General features: G+C 39.2%; 1 protein-coding gene and 1 long non-coding RNA gene across 3 annotated transcripts in view; both read right to left on the reverse strand.

Annotated features, from left to right (window-relative positions):
- Nucleotides 1–25,279, reverse strand: part of SORCS1 (sortilin related VPS10 domain containing receptor 1) — a 579,121-nt gene that overhangs the window by 460,938 nt on the left and 92,904 nt on the right. The window lies entirely within an intron of this gene.
- On the reverse strand, nucleotides 1,667–24,912 carry LOC129636963 (uncharacterized). The gene is made up of 3 exons (XR_008707236.1): nucleotides 23,968–24,912; nucleotides 23,378–23,525; nucleotides 1,667–2,305 (listed from the first exon to the last, which is right to left on the reverse strand). It is a non-coding gene; the product is annotated as an uncharacterized LOC129636963 (long non-coding RNA).

Below are 25,279 nucleotides of genomic sequence, written 5' to 3' on the forward strand. Positions count from 1 at the left end.
CATATTCATCCCAAGCATTTTCAGATGCATCACTAATGTAATGTTTACATAGGAGCTGACAATCTCAGAGATGCAGAACTACTTCACAAAGTTAGCCTAAGTGGACTTTTGTGTTCCAGCTCCTGCCTGGGCTTGGAGCCTTTTTTTAATTCATGCTTCAATTGTCACTTCCAATACCTACACAATTAAGTGTCATCTGCAGGTTTCATTAGCAAGCTGCTTATCAAGCTCTTCCAGGTCATTAATGGAGCTGTTAAATATCTCGGGTCCTCACCCACCTCTGAGGATGCCTGCTGGTTACACAGAGACTCATTTATCATTTCTCAGTGCTGGGAATCTAGGGACCACTTCAGACATGAGGATGAGGTTTCAGCCCAAATCAAAGATCATTTTCAAATTTCAAGATTTGCCTAATCAATTGCACCTTAGGGAATCAAGCCCAAGAGGTTGGACATATTGCTTCTAAGGAAAGTGACCATATATATTATCAATTTACTAGGATGTTTTTGAGATGGGCACTGTAAATAATACCCCACAGTAACAGATATAAACTAAAAGCCATTCAAGGCAAGCCAGGATGGTTGTCTTAGATTTTTGTACCTTCAGATTCTTGTAAGATTTACCGGGCACCAAGTATGTGGCAGGTATAAATGAATACACATACACCCACACACACATTATTGTCAATGCTTAGTTGCTAAGTTGTGCCTGATTTCCCAGGCAAGAATCCTGGAGTGGATTGCCATTTCCTTCTCCAGAGCATGTTCCTGACCCAGGGATTGAATCCACATCTCCTGCATCTGCTGCACTGGCAGGGGAATCTTTACCACTGTGCCACCTGGGAAGCCCATAAATGTGTGTGTGTGTGTGTGTGTGTGTATGTGTGTGTGTATATGTGTATATATATATATATATATATAAAACACACATCCTTCAAAGATAATGCAAAGACATAAATTGACTTCCAGTCTCCAAAGTCACAGACACTCTTCAGAACAACAATATTACAGAAATCCCAAATCTGTTCCCTAGTTTCCCATGCATATGCCTTCTTTTCACTTGTCCCCTATGAATTCTTTTTTCTTTTCCTTTTTTTTTTTTTTTTTGGCTACTTGACAACTTCTATCCTACAATGGGAACTTTTTTCATCAAATTTTGTGGATTGTATCCTAGCAGAATCGGTCCTTTTAGAATATTAGTGATAGGAAAAGACTTGAGATCAATAGTTGCAGAAAACACTCCCCCCACCCCTCGCCCCATTGAACTCTAGAAACTCATAACCAAAAAAGGAACTCTCCTCCCTCCTCTCTCTGCATTTTTACTGGAAGCCCTGTGGCTTATTATTACTTTAAGGACATAATCAGCACAAAGCAGGAATTCAGCTACTTTTGAGGTGGGGCAAAATCATGAGGTAACAACATATCTCACTTGGGAATACATTTTCTATGTGTAAATTAAAAGCCTACAGGCAAAACCCATTGCTTTTCCCTCACTTAAAAGCCACTCAATCATTCCCTCAAATGCTTATGAAACCCTGTCTCAAGCCAAATTCTATTTAAAATCTTTAATTGTGATTTCTATGAGCCCTGATGCATTAGTCTCTCCAATGTGTGCCCCCCACTTAAGTTTTAAAATGCATACTTCCAGGGTTTATATATCTATGATTTATTATGTTGAAATAAGAACAGCTTTTAGAAGACGTTTTAAAACATCACTCGAAGTATTTAAAGTCTATTGCTAAAAAAAATAAATAAAAATAAAAATACAGGTCACATTTTGCTGTTGGTAAATTAAATCAGACAGGCCAAGGTTAAGTAGGTAGTCAAATATGAACTGCACAGTGTATCAAATATGAATATTTATTCTTTATCATTTGTGTGCTTTTTTTTTTTTGAATCAGAAAGACACAGTCAATTGAAAAAGTCACTCCAATTGGAAAGGAAGGTTAGTTTGCAACTTTGAAGAGCTAAATAGACTATTTGAAACATATATACATATACATATACATATATATATAGATAGATAGATAGATAGATAGATAGATAGATAGCTAGCTATATAAAAGTCCTCATGCCGAGTTCACTGAAAATGCTTACAAAAATCTGCCTAGGGCAAAAGAACAGGCAAATCGAATGATTCAGAAGTCAAACAGGTTTCATTAAAAACACAAGCAAGCAGAAGCCCTTGTGTCTCATAAAAAGTTGGTTTCTTCCCATCACTCTGAGGAGTTTGCAAGAGTCCCTTCAATCATACAAGTTCACCTTCTGCTGAACTTCACTTGTCTGTATTTAGGAGATCCACATACCTGTGTGGAAAAGAGCATGTCTTTACAGAGCCCCTATTGTGCGTAATTACTATTCAAATTAGTAGTTCTCACTTAAGAATCCTCTAAGGGGATAAAAAATACCTATACCAGGGATGCAGTCCAAACAGATTCCAATGTAACTGAACAGGAGTGGGTGCAGCTATAACATTTTTAAGAGCTCTCTAGGTGACTTTGATAGTCATCAAGTGCTGAAGACCTCTGATTTGGGTGATGTGTATTTTGAAATGTCTCCACAAAATTGGCTAGAGAAGGATGAAGGTTGTGGAGCAAAAAAGGAGAAACAGGAAGTAGAAACCTTCACAACAGGTAAGACGCAAGTGGAAAGGTAACAGAGTCTTCAGTTCAGCTCAGTCGCTCAGTTCAGACTCTTTGTGACCCCATGGGCTGCAGCTCACCAGGCCTCCCTGTCCATCACCAACTCCCAGAGTTCACTCAAACTCATGTCCATTGAGTCGGTGATGCCATCCAACCACCTCATCCTCTGTCGTCCCCTTCTCCTCCTGCCTTCAATCTTTCCCAGCATCAGGGTCTTTTCAAATGAGTCAATTCTTCGCATCAGGTGGCCAAAGTATTGGAGTTTCAGCTTCAGCATCAGTCCTTCCATTGAATATTCAGGACTGATTTCCTTTAGGATGGACTGGTTGGATCTCCTTGCAGTCCAAGAGACTCTCAAGAGTCTTCTCCAACACCACAGTTCAAAAGCAACAATTCTTCGGCACTCAGCTTTCTTTACAGTCCAACTTTCACATCTATACATGACCACTGGAAAAACCATAGCCTTGACTAGACAGAACTTTGTTGGCAAAGTAATGTCTCTGCTTTTTAAGATGCTGTCTAGGTTGGTCATAACTTTTCTTTCAAGGAGTAAGCGTCTTTTAATTTCATGGCGGCAATCACCATCTGCAGTGATTTTGGAGCCCCCAAAAATAAAGTCTGCCACTGTTTCCACTGTTTCCCCATCTATTTCCCATGAAGTGATGGGACTGGATGCCATGATCTTAGTTTTCCGAATATTTTTAACTTCGATATTTTCACTGTGATAAGTTGTGGGGATCCAGTGATGAACAAAACCAGCCATGGGCCCTGAGACAACGAAGACTTCTAACTGTAACAACTTTAGTAAAAGAAAAGTTCTGTGACAACATGCAATTGGGTGTTTTTGTTGGCAAATTATATGAGGAACTTTCAGTTGAGATCAGAAGGCAGAGAAGAAATGAACCAGGTGAAGAGGGCAGGAGTGCCCACAGGGATCAGCACACGTTCAATGATAGAAGAAGGAAAGTTTGGCAGGGACTGAGCACAAAAAGGGGAGATTTTAACTGGGAGTCACAGGTATCCAGGGGAATGTCACATTTAGAGCCTTACTGAAAGACTGACACGACAGCCCGGAGCAGGGAGTGAAGTGGCCGGGCTAAGTGCAGGGCACTCTGCTCCCTTGGATATTCATTAATCGATAGCCAAGCAGAAACCACAGGGCAGCAGCTGTGCACAGAGCACAGTGGGTTCTGGGTTGTCAGCCTCAGTCTTGACACTAATTTCCTCTCCGACTTGAGCAAATCATTTAGCATCTCTTTATCTATAAGAATACAATGAATAGTAGACTCTGCTCCTAAGGCATACTAGGTCAAGATTCATTGAGATCACATTTCTTGAGCCCCTGTCACTAATACATGCCTATTAAGTGTTAGTTATTCTTATTAGGACTCTCCAGAGTCTGCTTGAGTCAGAGATCAGACATAATCACAGATACTTCAGATCCAACAAATGGAGGATGCAGTGAGGACCACTGGGGACCTGAAAATAAAATCCGGTAAGAACACACAAGTAGAAAGGGACCGATTTTGAATCAAGGAACTGAAAAAGACTTCAGGGGGAGAGAAGATGCCTTAACAAAACCGTGAAGAGCAAACAGTACCATCCTCCTGTTCTCCTCTGGTTTATTTTTCTACCCACTCTTTCGTCCCTGTTACTTTCTGTGTTGTAAACAATAATCAAGCACAAGTCTCCTTTCACATCAAGCCAGAGAGCAGAAGAGAAGCAGAGATCTGGTATAAAGGAAAGACACCGACACAGAGTAGAGGTGCTGAGTTCAATTTCTACAGGCAGGTTTAAAAAAGAAGAGTGCTTCACAACCTAAATATCCATCAGCAGAGGAATGGATCAAGAAGACGTGATACGTATATACAATGGAATATTACTCAGCTATTAAAAAGAATGAAATAATGTCATTTGCATCGACATAGATGGACTCAGAAAGTATCATACCGAGTAAAGTAAGTCAGACAGAGAAGAAATATTGTATGGCATCTCTTATATGTGGAAGGTAAAAGGAAATAATACAAATGAACTTACAAAACAGAAAGAGACTCACAGACTTAGAAAATGAACTTACGGTTCCTAGGAGGAAGGGATAGTTAGGGAGCTGGGGACAGACATGTACACACTGCTATATTTAAAATGGAAAACCAACAGGGACCTACTGTATAGCACAGGGAACTCTGCTCCATGTTATGTGGCAGCCCAGAGAGGAGTGGGTTTGGGAGAGAATGAATGCATGTATATGTATGGCTGAGTCCTTTAGCTGGTCATCTGAAACTATCACAGTGTTGTTATTCGGCTATACCCCAATACAAAATAAAAAGTTCAAAAGAAAAAAAAAGTGACAGAAAAAGAGATGAAGAGTGCTTCATACTTACCCAAATATTTTGTGTGTTACTTGCAAAGAAGATGATTTAGACTGGTACATTTTTATAACTTGCAAGCAATATACTTATAAGGAAAACCCTTGTTCAAAGCAATATTCATTGTACAGTTTTTGTCGCTGTCAGCTTACACATTCCTGTTTTTTTTTTTTTTTTCATTATTGAAGCATAGCTAATTTACAATGCTGTGCTAGTTTCTAGGGCACAGAGTTCATCTTAGATTTTTACACTTTACCAGGGGGCAGGGACTATTCCTCTGAGCATAACAGTGCTGTGTAAGGGCACTCTGCAGGGCCCAGCCTGGCGACAGCGCTGGACCAGTGGTGTACTAAGTTCCTAGCAGACAGCCACAATGGCAGTTTGATTCAAAGGGAAGGGCAGCCCATCAGGGTGATGGGAGACAGGAAAAATAATACAGCCAGACATTTCTAATTAACACCTAGAGCTGTCTCGTGGTTTCTTCAGCAATAGTGTAGATTATCAGGATATGGCCACGGAACACAGGTTGCTTCAGTGTGAGCTGTATCAGGGCAGAAACGAGGAGAAATATCCATTTAAAGGAGTTGCTATTGGAGCCAGTTGGTAACTACCTTCTCCTTCCTGAAGGCTAAAGTCACCCGTGAGGGATTACTTTGAGAGATCACCCTTCTTTACACACCCCCTTGGACATTCTAGGCTCTAAGCATGAGGAAACAAAGCTATTTCATTTCGGAAACCAGCAGTTTCTTTATGACATTTGGCAGAAAGTAATGTGAGAAGTTGTGGAACTAGCTCCTTGTACACATTGTCTGGTACAGAGTACACCCGTCTGGGGGGCTTTAATCACAACACACATCCCATCAACCATTATATAAAAATGTGCTTAGGAAGAGGAAAGGAGATCATAAAAAGCCTCGATGAAGAGATGTATTTGTATGGTTCAGTGAGCTGAGCAATGGGCCAGGACTTGAGATGACAAACCACCCCATGTCCTAGAAGAACAAGTTACTTACCAGCCTCTGCTCACTCTCTTTCTGCATGGGGAAAGCAGGGAACATGGCCACTGCCCCACTGTGCAGGGCAGGATGGGAGCGCTATGGGCCATCAGTCAGGGAGACACAGACATAATGCCTTCCTCAGCCACTGATCTTTTCTTTGAGTTTCAATTGTTCTCTGCCAATTATTGGGAAACAGAACAATGTACTATGCATCCTGGTGGCACAGAAACTGTAGTTTGCAAAATGAGATGGCTGATGAGTACAGGAGAAAACCATCTCTCATGTCATCAACACAGACCCATTTGTAGCTAATTCAAAGATTTATAGGAAGCAGAATAGTGTTTTCTTTTTCATTCAACACATTTATTAGTGGCAAAGGGCAAGAGGGCAAGGAATAAGGGAAATGAGTTGATTCAATTGGCTGATGCAATGATGAAATTTATTCTTTCTTTGCCCAAACTTCTTTCAGGGCAGAGAGAGAAAGCTGGGGTTCTATCTCTGATCTTACTATAGTTTTCCAGTGAATATCCACAGCCGAGTCATACAGGGGAGGCTTACATCACTAAGGCCACAGTTAATTGATATGCTCACAATGAAACATTTTTAGTTGAGTTTATTTTTATTTTCTGAATGTCTTTTCTGTCCATCCCTCTTTTACCATGCCCTGGTGGTTTTCTTGTCATCATATGCCCAGAAACTTTCCATATCAGCTCTAGCATACAACCTCCCTGGTCCTGAATTCTCAGCTTGATCACTGACCTCTCTCTGTATTCTAAATGTCTTCATTAAACTTCAAAGAATGTGACTGGGTCACACAGAGAAGTGAAAAACACGCCATCAGAGCTCAAAAGACAAGAAGAGGATACAATCAACATTGTTTATTCTCAAGTAATCAGGGCATAATCACTTTATGGAACAGACACTTCCCCCGGAAAAAAAAAGTTTGCTCATAAAATGAGTATCTTGAACACAAATATCAATTTCCAGTGATTATTATAAAGCTAGTAAATGTATTCTTTCTTATACACACAAAAACACAACCCCATAAACAAGTCTGTTAGAAAAAGGAATCAACTGGGATAAAGGTCTGTCCTATAAAACATTATCAGTCTCTGCCTCTTGGGAGTCACAGCCCCAAATCACAGGCTCACCTTTCCCAATTTGTACCTCCTCCAAGGACCCAAGTGCATCCAACCGCTGAACCTGAACAAGGTAATTCTTTCTCATGTTAAACTAGAGTCAGGTATAGAGTTTCTACACATTATCTGTGGCCGTGTCTCTTACTCTTTTCCTCCCTCTCTTCTTCCTTCCCTCTCTGATTCCAGTGTCTCACAATGTCCAATAGAACTGATCTTCACTATCTTATTTCACTCAAAGATTCCACCATTTAACAAAGGGCAATCATAGGAAAAATATTAAAGTTTAGACAAGACTTGTTTTCAACTTAGAGATTCCAAATGCTATAGTCAGTTCACTTGAAAATTACATTCTTAAATGATACATGGAAATAGAAGCATAGTGGAATCAATATATTAGTACTTATTCTTCTGTTCGCTTCCTAGCTCTAGTGAGCTGTCTTCTGGACACCGTCAGAGGAGCAAGGAGCTCTCTGAAGCCTCTTTCATAAGGCAATTAACTCTATCGATGAGGGATCTAATCTCATGACCTAATCACCTCCCCCAAAGCCTCACCTGAAGACACCATCACCTTGGGGGTTAGCTTTCAGCACACAGTTCTGGGAGGGGTGGGAGTGGGCACAGACATTCATTGTACAGCACTTTAAATGAAAAGAAACTCATTGATATGCAGAACATTTTTGTTGTTATTGATAAAAGAAAGAGAAAACAGACTCTTATAACACAGCTATTATAGAACAGGACTCACAGCCTTCCTATAACAGAAATCTATCTATCAGCCCTATTTCGAAGATATTTGACACACCTAAAGTCAACTTTTACCCAGCATGACAGATAAACAGGTATTTCTGACTAATTAATATTCTAGCTAACAGAGGCTTTTTATTACATAGTCAGCAAAGACTGTCATTCAAAAAATATAGAAGGTGATAAATTATGAACAATAAAATTACCTTAACTCTAATTTTCTTTGGTGATTCAGAAAGTGCTCCAGGCTGTATGCTGTACTGTCTCAGGAAGCAGAGACTCCCCACTCAGAATGTCTGAGCTTGAATCCCAGCCCTCTTGCTCATCTGTTTGGTCTAATAAGTAAGCTGCTCACCATCTCCAGGCTTCAGGATCCTTATGGGTTAAAAATGGAACTGACAATTCTACTGACCACACACAGTGATGAATCAGTATATGTAGAACTGTGTCCGGCACATGGGAACTAGAAAATAAAGGCTAGCAATCACAAATGCTGCAACTATTAAATATCATTAAGGTATCAGTTACAGAGTTATGGCTAATGATTCCAACTGTTTAAGATTTTATTTTCAAGTAGTACAACTGAAAGCACTGAAAATCTGAATCTGATATCCATTTTTCAACCTTTCAGAGAAAACTAGGGAAATGACTGACTATAAAAGCACATCGCTAATAGTAGTGCCCTGTTTTTTGCTTTTGTTTTGTTTTTTTCCATAGAATAAAACTCTTCCCTGAAATGTATCTTGTGACAGGAAACCCATAAGCCATTATGTTTTCATTGATCTGAATATGTTTCCTATGACTAGTGTCTGTATGAAAATTCCTTCTCATAATCTAAATCATCTCTAACACAGAACATAAAACCTGTCTTTGTTGTTTTCTCATTGGAGCCTAGGGTTACAGGAAGGCCAGCCAATAAGCTCAGAACAAGGGGCTTCACTCCATAGAGCTGGCTCCTACCATGAGGGCAAAAGCAAATCCCACGCACACATTATAAAGACACTCTTTCAGCAAAAGTGACAAATGCAAACAGTCTAGTTTCGCTGAAACTGTGACATGAAGTGGCTATAGTTTCCCACACAATCTTATTTTTCAATGTTTTCTATGCCAAGATAAGGACCTTAAAACAAAAGCAATTACTTAGTGATGTTTCACACTGTTTAAAGGCATATTATCTCTGGAGACAAAGGCTCTCTGCCGCCTGGGAACTGCTCAGATGACAGAAGAGATGCTCAAAATCCCAGTAAAACAAGAAGCCTGGATTTCATGCGAGGTCATAACTGACAACGAAAGAAAACATTGCAGAAATGCTGTGGATGTCAGATTCAAGGACCTGCAGTCCTGCTGTTGTAAAGAATTCAGGGGATGCTGTATAAAGGGAGGGCCTGTTTAGAGCTTTGCCTATGAGCTTTATTATGAAAGGACCTTTGGAGCAACAGGAGATGAGACAATAATGAATTCTGTAAAATGAAAGGGACCTCAGAAGTCCATCTGGCCCATCCTCCCGCCATCAAGCCGGCTTATGCTCCACGAGCCCAGACAGAAGAAATTCTACTTTACATCATGTTTTGGGGATATCAAAAAACAGTAAATTAAAAAACCTCATAATCTACTCATAGACCCAGCAGTAGACAGTCTATCAAATGAAATAAAATTCAATTACAAAGTACATCAGAATGCCAAAGTGCATTGGATTTGATTATCATGAGGGTCAAAGACTGTTTCTGACAGATACAATGATCTTAATTTAGCACTTGTCCTCATACACAGATTCCTTATAGGTGACAGCACATGGCTGTACTTAGTTAACAAATCCCCTGCCACATCACACTGTACACACACATACACAGACACACAATCATGTATGTACACTGAAGACCCTGTGTTACAATGCAGAGGGTGGTGGAAATGACAGTGAGCACTCAGGAAGCCTGGGTTCTCCTGCTACCTTCAGGGCTTTTTATCTGTTTCTCAATAACTTATCATCTATCCAACCTTTTTTTTTTTTTTTTATCTTACCTGCAAAACTGAGATAAAAGGATTGAGGAAGGTTCTTAAGAGGTTAAAATTAAGTAATTTTACACACACAAGTGAATTTCTTGGCTATAATTTGTATTGCCCAAACATGCAAAAGGAGCCTGCCAGACCTACTCTGCCTTCTGCTCACACAGCATTGTTCTGTCCTTATTTCTCCAACAGGCCCTCAGCCCCTGAGAAGCCCATTTTGTTCAAAACCACTTATGCTCAGCATGTCCGATCCTCTGTGGCCCCATGGACTTATAGCCCACCAGGCTTCTCTGTCCATGGAATTTCCCAGGCTGGAATGGGTTGCCATTTCCTACTCCAGGGGATCTTTTCAACCCAGGGATTGAACCCATGACTCCTGCATCTCCTGCACTGGCAGGCAGATTCTTTACCACTATCATCACCTGGAAAGTGATCATGAAAGGGAGCCACTCAATTCAATACCTTTGCCGACAACCCTTTTCCTTTACCTTGTGGAGACTGTGACCACACCCCCAGCTTACAAGTTCATTCTAAATTAAACAATATTTTTTACATGAGAAAAATAAAATATTGAATACAACTCATTTTTGCTTTCTCTTTACTGCCTCCTATCATATTTGGTTACCTCCCTTTCCTCCAGATGTTTCAAAGAGTTTTTAAAAATTCATATTTTAATTTTATCTAATCACCAGCACCTAAATCAATGACTTAAAAATTTTCAAGTACTCACAGTTTCAAATATACCTTCTGTTTTGAAGTTAATTCAAGAAAATGTATTTTCTAGCTCTATTCCTCCCAGAAACAGCTATGAGTAAAAAATAATAATAACCGTTCTGATAAATATCTGAAATATACTAGTGATGAGTTTTGTCAAGAAAAGGAAAAAACACTTTTTTGGGGGGGGGGGGAGGAAAATTACACACAAAAATGAACCAATTTAGAACTTATGGTTGTGAGGGGAATAGTCAGGGAACTTATAAAAGTCAGCCTTCCAAGGTAAAAAATGCAAAGAAATAGAAGAAAACAACAGACAGGGAAAGACATCTTTGACAAAGGAGTCAAGAATATACAATGGATTAAAGACAATCTCTTTAACAAGTGGTGCTAGGAAAACTGGTCAGCCAACTTGTAAAAGAATGAAACTAGAATACTTTCTAACACCATACACAAAAATAAACTCAAAATGGATTAAAGATCTAAACCTAAGACCAGAAACTAAAAAACTCCTAGAGGAGAACATAGGCAAAACACTCTCTGACACACATCACAGCAGGATCCTCTATGACCCACCTCCCAGAATATTGGAAATAAAAGCAAAAATAAACAAATGGGACCTAATTAACCTTAAAAGCTTCTGCACATCAAAGGAAACTATTAGCAAGGTGAAAAGACAGCCTTCAGAACAGGAGAAAATAATAGCAAATGAAGCAACTGACAAACAACTAATCTCAAAAATATACAAGTAACTCCTATAGCTCAACTCCAGAAAAATAAATGACCCAATCAAAAAATGGGCCAAAGAATTAAATAGACATTTCACCAAAGAAGACATACAGATGGCTAACAAACACATGAAAAGATGCTCAACATCACTCATTATCAGAGAAATGCAAATCAAAACCACTATGAGGTACCATTTCATGCCAGTCAGAATGGCTGTGATCCAAAAGTCTACAAGTAATAAATGCTGGAGAGGGTGTGGAGAAAAGGGAACCCTCTTACACTGTTGGTGGGAATACAAACTAGTACAGCCACTATGGAGAACAGTGTGGAGATTCCTTAGAAAACTGGAAATAGAGCTGCCTTATGATCCAGCAATCCCATTACTGGGCATACACACTGAGGAAACCAGAAGGGAAAGAGACACGTGTACCCCAATGTCCATCGCAGCACTGTTTTTAATAGCCAGGACATGGAAGCAACCTAGATGTCCATCAGCAGATGAATGGATAAGAAAGCAGTGGTACATATACACAATGGAGTATTACTCAGCCATTAAAAAAGAATACATTTGAATCAGTTCTAATGAGGTGGATGAAACTGGAGCCTATTATACAGAGTGAAGTAAGCCAGAAGGAAAAACACCAATACAGTATACTAATGCATATATATGGATTTTAGAAAGATGGTAACAATAACCCTGTGTATGAGACAGCAAAAGAGACACTGATGTATAGAATAGTCTTATGGACTCTGTGGGAGAGGGAGAGGGTGGGAAGATTTGGGAGAATGGCATTGAAACATGTAAAATATCATGTATGAAACGAGTTGCCAGTCCAGGTTTGATGCACGATACTGGATGCTTGGGGCTGGTGCACTGGGACGATGCAGAGGGATGGTATGGGGAGGGAGGAGGGAGGAGGGTTCAGGATGGGGAACACATGTATACCTGTGGCGGATTCATTATGATATTTGGCATAACTAATACAATTTTGTAAAGTTTAAAAATAAAATAAAATTTAAAAAATAAATAAATAAATAAATAAAAATTAAAAAAAAAAACAAATGGGACCTAATTAAAATTAAAGGCTTCTGCACAACAAAGGAAATTATAAGCAAGGTGAAAAGACAGCCTTCAGAACAGGAGAAAATAATAGAAAATGAAGCAACCGACAAAGAATTAATCTAAAAAATATACAAGCAACTCCTGCAGCTCAATTCCAGAAAAATAAAAGACCCAATCAAAAAATGGGCCAAAGAACTAAACAGACATTTCTCCAAAGAAGACATACAGATGGCTAACAAACACATGAAAAGATGCTCAACATCACTCATTATCAGAGAAATGCAAATCAAAATCACAATGAGGTACCATTTCATGCCAGTCAGAATGGCTGTGATCCAAGTCTGCAAGCAATAAATGTTGGAGAGGGTGTGGAGAAAAGGGAACCCTCTTACACTGTTGGTGGGAATGCAAACTAGTACAGCCACTATGGAGAACAGTGTGGAGATTCCTTAAAAATCTGGAAATAGAACTGCCTTATGACCCAGCAATCCCACTGCTGGGCATACACACCGAGGAAACCAGAATTGAAAGAGACACATGTACCCCGATGTCCATCGCAGCACTGTTTATAATAGCCAGGACATGGAAGCAACCTAGATGTCCATCAGCAGATGAATGGATAAGAAAGCTGTGGTACATATACACAATGGAATATTACTCAGCCATTAAAAAGAATACATTTGAATCAGTTCTAATGAGGTGGATGAAACTGGAGCCTATTATACAGAGTGAAGTAAGCCAGAAAGAAAAACACCAATACAGTATACTAATGCATATATATGGAATTTAGAAAGATGGTAACAATAACCATGTATGAGAGACAGCAAAAGAGACACAGATGTATTGAACAGTTTTTTGGACTCTGTGGGAGAGGGCAAGGGTGGGATGATATGGGAGAATGGCATCCAAACATGTATAATATCATATGTGAAACAAATCGCCAGTCCAGGTTTGATACATGATACAGGGTGCTTGGGGCTGGTGCACTGGGATGATCCAGAGGGATGGTATGGGGGGGCAGATAGGAGGGGGGTTCAGGATGGGGAACGCACGTACACACATGGCAGATTCAAGTCAATGTATGGCAAAACCAATATAGTATTGTAAAGTAAAATAAATTGATTAATTAAGTTTAAAAAAAAAAAGAAAATCAGAGATACCAAAGGAACATTTCACGAAAGAATTGACACAATAAAGGACAGAAATGGTATGGACCTAACAGAAGCAGATGTTAAGAAGAGGTGGCAAGAATACACATAAGAACTATACAAAAAAGATCTTAACTCAGAGAACTACTATAGTGTGATCACTCACCTAGAGCCAGACATCCTGGACTGTGAGCCAAGTGGGCCTTGGAAAGCATCACTATGAGCAAAGCTAGTGGAGGTGATAGAACTCCAGCTGAGCTATTTCAAATCCTAAAAGATGATGCTATTAAAGTGCTACACTCAATATGCCAGCAAATTTGGAAAACTCAGCAAAGTACACAGGACTGGAAAAGGTCAGTTTTTATCTCAATCCTAAAAAGAGCAATGCCAAAGAATGTTAAAACTACCACACAACTGCACTCATTTCACATGCTAGCTAGGCAAAATCGTCCAAGCTAGGCTTCAACATTACATGGACCGAGAACTCCCAGATGTGCAAGCTGGATTTAGAAAAGGCAGAGGAACCAAAGATCACATTGTCAACATTTGTTGGATCATAGAAAAAGCAAGAGAATTCCAGAAAAAAAAAAAAATTCTTCTTCTTCACTGATTATGCTAAAGAATTTGACTGTGTGGATCAAACCAAACTGTGGAGAATTCTTAAAGAGATGAGAATACCAGACCACCTGACTTCTCTTCTAAGAAACCTGTATGCAGGTCAAGAAGCAACAGTTAGAACTGGACATGGAACAATGGACTGGTTAAAAATGGACAGGGAAAGGAGTATGTCAAGGCTGTATATTGTCACCCTGCTTATTTAACTTATATGCAAAGTACAAAATGTGAAATGCTAGGCTGGAAGAAGCATAAGTTAGAATCAAGATTGCCGGAGAAATATCAATAACTTCATATATGCAGATGACACCACCCTCATGGCAGAAAGCGAGAAGAAACTAAAGAACCTCTTGATGAAGGTGAAAGAGGAGAGTGAAAAAGTTGACTTAAAGCTCAACATTCAGAAAACTAAGATCATGGCATCCAGCCCCATCACTTCATAGCAAATAGATGGGTTAACAATGGAAACAGTGGCAAACTTAATTTTCTTTGGCTCCAAAATCACTGCAGATAGTGACTGCAGCCACCAAGTTAAAAGACACTTGCTCCTTGGAGGAAAAGCAATGACAAACATAGACAGCATATTAAAAAGCAGAGACATTACTTTGCCGACAAAGGTCCATATAGTAAGAACTATGGTTTTCCCAAGAGTCATGTACGAATGTGAGAGTTGGACCGCTTCTTTCAGGCTGAGAGCCAAAGAATCGATACTTTTGAACTATGGTTTTGGAGAAGAATCTTCAGAGTCCCTTGGACTGCAAGGAGATCCTAAAGGAGATTAACCCTGAATATTCACTGGAAGGACTGATGCTGAAGCTGAAGCTCCAATACTTTGGCCACCTGATGTGAAGAGCTGACTGACTGGAAAAGACCCTGATGCTAATAAAAATTGAAGGCAGGAGGAGTAGGGGGTGATAGAGGATGAGATGGTTGGATGGTATCACCAACTCAATGGACATGAGTTTAAGCAAACTCAGGGAGATGGTGAATGACAGGAAAGCCTGATGTGGTACAGTCCATGGGGTCGTAAAATGTCAGACAGGACTGAATGACTGGACAACAGATGTACGTGCTGCTATATTCAGAATGGATAACCAACAAAGACCTACTGCATAGAACACAGGGTGTGTGTGTGTGTGTGTGTGCGCGCGCGTGTTATTTGCTTAGTGTTGTCCAACTCTTTGTGACCCCATATGGATTGTGGCCTGCTAGACTCTTCTGTCCATGGAACTCCAGCAAGAATACTGGAGTGGGTTGCCATTTCCTCCTCCAGGGGATCTTCCCAAGCCAGGGATTGAACTGGGGTCCCCTGCATGGCAGGCAGATTCTTTACCATTTGAGCCACAAGAGAAGCCCCTCTACTCATTCCCCCCACAGCACATGGAACTCAGTGTTATGTGCCTGCCTGGATGGGAGGGTGGTTTGGGAGAGAATAGATACATTTATATGTTTGGCTGAGTCCCATCACTGTTCTCCTGAAACTACCATCATATTGTTAATTGGCTATATCCCAATACAAAATAAAAGGTTTGAAACTTGAAAAAAAAGAAAGCAATTCAGAGTCTCTACCAAGGAATCTAATGGTACTCAACAAGAATTCCTATGAATCTCAATTCTTAGCAACTATAATCTATATTGTAAAAGAATGGATTCAGATAAATAATCAAAAATTAAAGAAAAAATAATGCGCTCGCAAATGCATCCATAATGGATGCTTAGCACATGAGAAACAACTTGAGTAAAAAAATTCCCAAGCAAATATCACTTTGATATCATAGCAAAATTCTACATATCTAATCAAAAATCCTTATTTCCACCTTATAAAAATCAAAAGAATATGGTTTTAAGACCAGTCATGATCTTTTCAGTAGAAAAATTGGTAACAAAGACACCTATTAGGTTTTTCAACATCCCTTACATAAAAGCCAATGCAATACATTCCATTTAGACTGCAATATAAGAGAAATAACTATGCTGAGAAAACCAACATATTTCCCTTCATAAGACAGTGAAAGTTCCATAATTCACTTTTTCCTTTTTGTCTTTGTGTGGGCAGTTCAGAGCAAAATTCAGGGTTCCAATGTAATAGCTGTCCAAATCTAGGTTCTGATATAATTATTCTTCATCCTTTTAATAATTCAGTTGTTTTATTTCACTCATATAACCTATGGCTTCATTTTATCTGTATCATATAATGTAAAATATCTAAAGTTATTTTGGAAATAAGTAGGGCATAACAAGTGCATGAATGAATCATTAAAAATTGCATACTGATTATATTAAACTAGAGAAACATTAACAGAATAAGGTTAAGTGAATAATAAATGAGAAACAAATATTAAAAACTGATATGAATGGGTAATAAAATTAGTAGCTAAACATTATTACATTTTTCCTCTGTATCAAACATTGTTAAATGTATTTAACATTTTCTTATATCAGTGAATGAACACAGCAACCCTCTAAAATAGCATCAGTAGCCCCCACTTCCTCATCTACCAATGAGGAAACTGAGGCCCAAAGAAGCTAAATAATTTTTCCAAAACCACACAGTTTGCAGGCTACATATATATAATTAAAAAAAAAATTTAAATACAGTTTTATTTCCTTTAAAGAGTTTATATTCATAATAATAATATTCATAAAAGCAATGAATACTGAATTTAATTTCTCAAGCTGAAGGAAACAATCATCTTATTCCTTTCATCTTCACTATATTTTTATTAATATTAACATGTTTAAATTTATTAATATCTCCATAGTATCATTTTCTATTATTTCATCCATAGTATTACCGATGAGTTAGATAGTTGAAATTAATTTGGGGTGGGGCACATTTAGGTTCTAATTACAACTAACTAAAGGCACTTTTTTTTAATTCAAATACTCATGAAAACATAAGGAGATTTAAGATTAAAAAGTCATAGGGAGCTAAAACTATTGCTAACCTACCTGTCATAGCTCAGAAAAATACAGCCTCGCTGAGACATGAGGTCTAAATTTCAGGGTCAAGAAAATAGACATTAGGTGTTCCAATACCCTAGAGAGACTGCCACCAAAGGAAATAAGACCACTCCATGGGTACACGGGAATGAATCTGCAAATCATCTGGATTCATGTCATGCTTTTATCACTTCCTCTCTCCTATGTTAATACCTCTTTTCTTTCCAGTTTAACAAGCACTGTCTGCTGAGAGATGGGTAGGATCAGAAAGGTGGATCCCACTTCTAGATTTTACAAATTTAACAAGGTCAGAGATACAGCATCTTGAAATGTGAAGTCAGTGATAAGTATGGGTTTTGACATTAGAGTTTTACTGTGGTTCAGTGAAATGTTTTGTTTTTGATTTTTATTGTTTTTCTTTTTTTCAAAACAATTCTTTTTGCAAAGGGAAAAATTCCATACTGCTTGTTTCAAACTATACAGGAATAAATATGCTTCCATAAAACCAAAAAATCAGATAGTCGAAGCAGATGATCTTTCCTTGAACCAAAGAAATAACTGCTAGACACTAGAAAGTTGGATAAAATGTGTGTGTGTTCTCACATTTATGTACATATGAAAGTATGTATGCTTAGATTTTGATAAAGCCTAAACTTTCTCACACCACAGTGAAACACTTGAATGAATTTGCAACTGTCTTTTTTTTTTTCAGTTCCCTCATTCCCAATTAAAAATGGAAACTCACTGGGTACTTGTCCAAGTTCATGATGTAACTCTTCAGTCACAATGATATCAGGATGAATTTTAAAATACTTCAAATAAATGAAGAATAGGCAGAACAATAAAAAAAAAAAGCTGAAAATGTACAGTAGTTCAATACTTGCTAAAACTCACTGAGTTGAATGACATTAAGCAACTGTTCACGACCACCCCACTCCATCCTCACTCCCTCCACTAATTAGTAGTTTTTGTTCACAAATATTTAAAATTGTTTTAGGCAGCTACTTGCAGCTTTCCCAAGAAGTTCAACTCATTTCTATTTTAACATTTAAACAATTATCTTGGTTAAGAATAGAAAAGATTAAATAAGGTACCAGCAACTGGGCCCACCATCTTAGGATTCTAAACTCTGAACTGAAAAGTGAAAATTGCTCAGTCATGTCTGACTCTTTGCAACCCCACGGACTATAAAGTCCATGGAATTCTCTAGGCCAGAATACTGGAGTGGGTAGCCATTCCCTTCTGCAGGGGATCTTCCCAACCCAGGGATCAAACCCAGGTCTCCTGCATTGCAGGTGGATTCTTTACTAGCTGAGCTATCAGGGAAGCCCTGAACTGAAAGGGTTAAATTTATCTGTCCTTTCCTGTCTACCCAACCCCCAATCAACACATATGGCTTGATTAATTCTATGTCTTCAATAGCTTGTTGTGCAAAATTATGAATTTTCTACCTGAAGAAGAGAAAGAGTGAGGAGCAGCAGATCCACTCTGGCTCATTTACCAGCTGTTCCCAAGGAAACAGAACTTAGGGCAAGAAGTCATAGCCAGTACAGTGACTCCTCTCTGAAGCTTTCCCTCTAGCCTGCCTCATCCTGAACTCTAGTTTATGTAAACAGCTTGCTGAACACTGATTTGCACTTCATATGCTGGAATTTCATTCATACTGACTCTCTGTGAAGATGTGCTTATCAACAATATATCTAGAAGTGGGATCCACCTTTCTGATCCTACCCATCTCTCAGCAGACAGTGCTTTCCTCTTGTGGATGTTGACGTACTGCTGTATTTTTGTGTAATTACATCATCTCTGGAAACTCGATCCACAGACTTTATTATAAACCCCTACTGGTACTGGTACAGATGAAAGGAAATGGCATTTCTGTAGTGCTATTTTTGCAAATAGCTTCCATCCATCTCCATTCATCTTCAGGATAACCAGGAAATGTCATTCACTGTGATTCCCACTTAATAGGAGATAGTTGAGTCTCAGGTTTCCGGAATAAGGACACCTCCTAAACAGTGTCAAAGCAGAGTATGGAACTCAAAAAAAGGCGACACCACTTTCTTTTGAAATCTCAGAAATAACTGTATTTGAGTGAGCATTTTCTCCTCCTACCAATACCACAAATCCTAAGGGGATTCAGCACATGTAACTAGTATGTTTTGACTCAGTCATGAGAATGTGGCAAAAGACAGTGATAAAACAGATCAGCATTAACATTTAGTGAGTGCTGCAGGCTTTCAATACCATACTGAATATTCTCATACATAATCTTACTTAATCGCGACAGAAACTCTAAATGTGAGTACTATTATTTCCCTCATTTCATAAATTTCCCTAAATTTTTAAGCTCCCAAGCCTAATAAATTGCCGAGATGGGATTCAAATCCAACTTGTTTGATGCTAGGACAACTTACCATCTTCTTATTATTAAAAAAAACATATTTCTCAACCTTCAAAAAGGAAGTTATCAGTCCCTAGGGAAACACTTCTTTGAAGAAAAGTGGAAATTTTAATGGTTATTAATACTTTAATGATTTTTCTCCAAGTCTTAAGTTTGCATCAAATCAACCTAGATGACTCCTTTTCTCATTTTGTCTGAAACTGAGAGGGCATCTGTCCACCCTGGGGTTCCAAGCGTCACAAGTATTTTCTGTTGTCATTTAGCCATAAAATAGCTCCTACATTTCACTGTGGAGTTGTTTTTGGACCCTGTGTTCCAAAGAACCTCAAATTCCTTCAGGCAGAAAACTACTCTGTGAGTTGCTACCATGTTCATTATCCTGCAGTCGTTTTACCAAATAAAAATGGTTTTGACTGAAGTGAGAATGTGTTATGCAAACCATAAGGAGGCCTGTAAATATTACTTAGCATCTTCAGTCTTCCTTTTCAAAGATAATAGCTATCTGAAAGTGGCAAGTCAGCCATCTGCTACAAGGCTCCACAAATGAATCTATCGCCCTAGGCGCTGGAGACCCAAGGCTAGACAGAAATGAAGTTCAAGGATCAAAAGTCATTTAGTTAATGATGATTAAGCCTGGACTCCTACATCATATGATTCAAATGACTACTGTGTTATAATTTAATCATTTTGATTATTATTTTTTCAACACTGCTGCAATGTTTCTAAGAAGAAACCCAAAACAGGTCTCTGTTAAATACTAAGAAAGAAAAGAAGGGAGAATAAATAGTGTATTTCCAACCATATAAGTGAATGAAACAGAGAAATGACAGATGTTGATTTGTTACTACTGGGATATGAAAAATCCTGTTACTGGCTATAAGGGGGCCGCCTATAACATAATCTTGCTTAATTAACCAACCTTCATACTTCAAATGTGGGGTTAATACAGAAATGGTTGAACACTACATTAGATACACACTTCTCTGCTAGGCTGAGAAACTCAAACAATCTAAGAATGTTGAAATGGGTAAGGCATGTGGAATTATGGTAAAACTACACAGAGTTGATAGGGCAGCATGATTTCTTTGGGGCCAGGCTGAAACTGAAAATCATTCTGGAGATGAGACCACGGCAGGGCTTTTACCCGTGGGAGTCTGAAGTCATTCCCTGGTTCTGTCATTCATGAACTAATCTGTTCTATAAATGTACCCTGCCTTGTCTTCTACTACTAAGTGGGTACAGATGCAAATCCTATGGAGAAAAGTGGATGGTTGGTTCAAATTTTTTTCCCAGGCAACATGTTGGCTAGTCTCTGAATACCCATCCGGATTACCATCTTCTAATCCTTGCCCAGTAGTCTGGGAGAAGGTCATACTGGCCTCCTAGACTTGTCCCTTCTGGGAATGGGATATCAACTAGTTTGGTATTTCAAGACATCTTAGTATAATTTTTGTATTCATATTGTTATATTAATAAGATTTATGAAATGCTGTGTTTCAGGCATTTAGGCAGAGCAAGTGTGAAATTTGGTTGATAAAAACAATTGTCTTTTTTTTTTCTTTTTAAGGAAATACTAGATTCCTTCTTTTATACAAGATGTAACTTATCAATAAGAAAGGCATGTAACCTTAAAAGCAACTGGAATCCCGTTCATTCAGTCATTCACTGTGTTACCTTGGACAACTCACTCTAATTCTGTGATCCTCACTCATTTTCCTCATTAATAAAATAGAAATAATAAAGAGTATCTACTTCATATAGGTGTGAGAATTAAAGCAATATGTGTAATGTGCTTAGAACATATCTGGCACATTAAGAGCACTATCATAAGCATTGGCTGTGATAACATGGATGATGACCTTGGTGGTTCTAAGTCCCTATTCCACAAAACTGTCAACAGAGAAAAAGGAAGGAAAAAAAGAAGAAAAGCAAACTCTCTGCTGTCTCCATGGCAAGCTTGGAACAGCACGGCTTTGCCCTCTTAAGACCCCCTCTCTCTTTCCCTCTGAAAATCTTTGCCAGTATTGCAAAAACACTGCTGGGAAACAAGGCAAGGACTGCCTAGCTTTTGGTAACTGGAATCCTTCTCCCCTTCCTAGCTTGGAGAAATCGCTTTCTAAGATTAGGGAAGCTAATCTTAGGGAATCTCTTGTGGCTCAGATGGTAAAGCGTCTGCCTACAATGCAAGAGACCTGGGTTCGATCCCTGGGTCAGGAAGTTCCCCTGGAGAAGGAAATGGCAACCCACTCCAGTATTCTTGCCTGGAAAATCCCATGGGTGGAGGAACCTGGTAGGCTACAGTCCACGGGGTCGCAAAGAGCTAGACACGACTGAGTGACTTCACTTCTTGACACTTATTGGCTGTTTCCATATTTTGGCTAATAGGTATAATGCTGTTATGAACATTCATGTACAATTGTTTGTGTGTGAATATATGTTTTAAATTCTTTTGGGTCTATACCTACAAATGGAATTGCTGGGTCATATGGTAAGTAAGTTTAAATTTTGAGGAACTGCTGAACTTTTCCACAGTGACTGCACCATTGTACAGTGTCACTAACTGCCTCTTTCCTCACTCTGAGAGAATAAGAATTAATGAAAAATAACAGAGCAGAATTGCAGAATTTAAAACCTCCATTTTGAGCACTTATCCTCCATTTAAAGCATCTTTTACTAGGCTTCCTACTGTGTTCAGAACCAGTAGCTGCAAAGTCAAAGTTCAAGAAAGACAAATAATTTAGTTTTCCCATTTTAAAAATGCCTTTTTCTTTCAATCTACTTTACCAACTCTAATAGGGTATGAGTAATACAGAAAAATAATACCTGATTTGTATAACTGTATGGATTGTTGGAAAATTCTCAAAACAAAAATGATCATTCTTAGTTATTTCATGATTATATAACTGAGTATTCAGTTCAGTCACTCAGTCATGTCCGACTCTTTGCGACCCCATGAATCGCAGCACGCCAGGCCTCCCTGTCCAACCTAATTCATATATATGTTTATATTTGAATATATGTTTATATTTTATTTAAAAATACATATTTATCCTCTGAATATAAGTGCTATAAAAGAGAGTGATATAAATCTCCCAATGATCATTTCAAGAGAATATACCTTAGTCAAGTGACAGGCAAGTTTTCACTCAGCATTTACTAAGCATTAACACCAAAAATGTAAAGAAGCAAAATATAAACACTTGCTTTGGCTTTATCCAGTTCAAGGTCACGCACTCTGGAATGACCAGTAAGAGTCAGAATCACAACCCATCAGGCTCAGAACCATGCTGCCAAAAGAGGCAGCATGGACCTTGGCAGGCAAGAGGAATTACTTACCCTAACAGCAACCTCCAGGGCAGGACATATCCTGAGAGATTTTTATGTACTTATTTTATGTTCACTCCCAAAATAACTTTTGAGTTTCTTTTTTTTTTTTTTTTGTCCTCATCTCAAATAACCCAACTGCAAGTGTCTCAAGTTTTTATGTCTGATGCACGCACTCTAAGTTGCTTCAGTTGTGCCCAAATCTTTGTGACCCTACGGACCATAGCCCACCCAGCTCCTCTATCCATGGGATTCTTCAGGCACAAATACGTGGGCGGGTTACCATTTCTTTCTCTATTTTATGGGCCAAGGCTCCAAACTACTAAAAAGACAAACCTCTCCTTCAAAAAGTTTCCATGAACTCAACTTTTGCACACAAATGTAAGAGATTATACGGAAGCAAACAACGAACTTACTCAGGGACATCTGCCTTAGGGCCAGTCATGTCACCTCTGTGGAACTTGCTGTGTGGAAGAGAACATCCTCTACAATTAAGGTTCACACGATACATGCGATAATTTTTTTAAGAAGCATTAACTGACCCTGGTGGTTCAGCGGTAAGGAAGCTGCCTGCCAATGCAGAAGAGGCAGGTTCAATCCTTGGATCAGGAAGATCCCCCGGAGATGGAAATGGCTACCCATTCCAGTATTCTTGCCTAGGAAATCCACTGGACAGAGGAGCCTGGTGAGCTACAGTCCATGGGGCGGCAAAAAGTGAGGGGGAAAAAAAAAAAAAAGTGAGACACGACTTGGCAACTAAACAACAACGGCAAAGGGTACCATAAATAGCCCCAGAAAAATTGTTCCTCCACATTAATCCTCTTCCTTGGATCTAAGAACTATACTTTGCAAGTCATTACCCAATTAGCATTTAGCCAACTAGAATTAACTTTGGCATTATTAACAGAGACGGGTCCTAACACACATATCACTCAGGCCACTCACCAGGCAGAAACCACAGCATTTATGACAGAGGGAGTTTAAAATGAAGAACTGTTAGCTAGGCATAAAATTGTTAACTAGGTAACTGAAGGTGTCACAAGAGAACTAAAAGGTATCACAGAGGTAATAATCATAGAAAGCTGAGAGGAAGGTGCAAAGAGGTTGGAATTATCAAAGCTTAGAAACAGACCTGTTATGGGGAGGTGCTCTTGGCTCTTGTGGTATCACTGTTCAGTTCAGTTCAGTCGTTCAGTCGTGTCCAACTCTTTGCGACCCCATGAACTGCAACATGCCATGCCTGCCTGTCCATCACCAACTCCCAGAGTCTACCCAAACCCATGTTCATCGAGTTGGTGATGCCATCCAGCCATCTCATCCTCTGTCGTCTCCTTCTCCTCCTGCCCCCAATCCCTCCCAGCATCAGGGTCTTTTCCAATGAGTCAACTCTTCACATGAGGTGGCCAAAGTATTGGAGTTGCAGCTTCAGCATCAGCCCTTCCAATGAACACCCAGGACTGATCTCCTTTAGGATGGACTGGTTGGATCTCTTTGCAGTCCAAGGGACTCTCAAGAGTCTTCTCCAATACCACAGTTCAGAAGCATCAATTCTTCGGCACTCAGCTTTCTTTATAGTCCAACTCTTACATCCATACATGACCACTGGAAAAACCATAGCCTTGACGTGGTATCACTGAGGGACATGAAGAACTTGATTCTCTGAGTTGGAAAGACTACAAACCAGATTCAACTGCCGCTACAGGAAAGTGTTCCTGCTGCCCAGGTGATGAAGCTTTGCTCTTTAATTGGATAATGTTCACAGAAACTGGAAGACAGGGGGCCCAAAAGAAGCAAGCAAAGAAGAGTCTTTACTTTCCCATCCAACCTAGTAGGTTTTCTCTAGCATCCTTTATGGGCAGAGCCTAACATGGAACCCTGAGGAAATAGGAAGGCTGTTAAGGAAGGCCCAGCTGCAGCTTCTCAAAGCTAACTAACTACAGAGGAGTGAGTTTGGAGCTGTAATAACTGGCAAGCCAAATTCTCTCAGTGACAGTCCCTAGAATTTTTTTTTTTTAATTTTCAAATCAATAATTAAACGAGGTTTTACCCACCTAACCCATGCAGTTGCCTTAGAACATCTAACATACTAACAACACGCATTAAACACTTGCTACATGCTAGACACTGTAGTGATTTAGTTCATTTAACCTGCACTATTTCATTTAATCTCTGTAACACAAATTTCCCTCCCTTTCTTTCTCTTGCTGGCACTCTTGCTCTCTCCCTCTGTGTATGGTGTGTGTGTATGTATGTATGTGTGTGTGCGTGTGTGTGCGGAGAAAGACACATATACATATGGACATTTACAGAGAGTGAGAAGACACTTAATACTGCATAAAGAGAGAAAAATAAAAGTGCATGTGTTATTTGGATCAACTCTAGAGATCAAGTATAATACCAGGTTCGATGCACGATACTGGATGCTTGGGGCTGGTGCACTGGGA

This window comes from Bubalus kerabau, chromosome 22 (assembly GCF_029407905.1).
Source record: "Bubalus kerabau isolate K-KA32 ecotype Philippines breed swamp buffalo chromosome 22, PCC_UOA_SB_1v2, whole genome shotgun sequence".
NCBI lineage: Eukaryota > Metazoa > Chordata > Mammalia > Artiodactyla > Bovidae > Bubalus > Bubalus kerabau.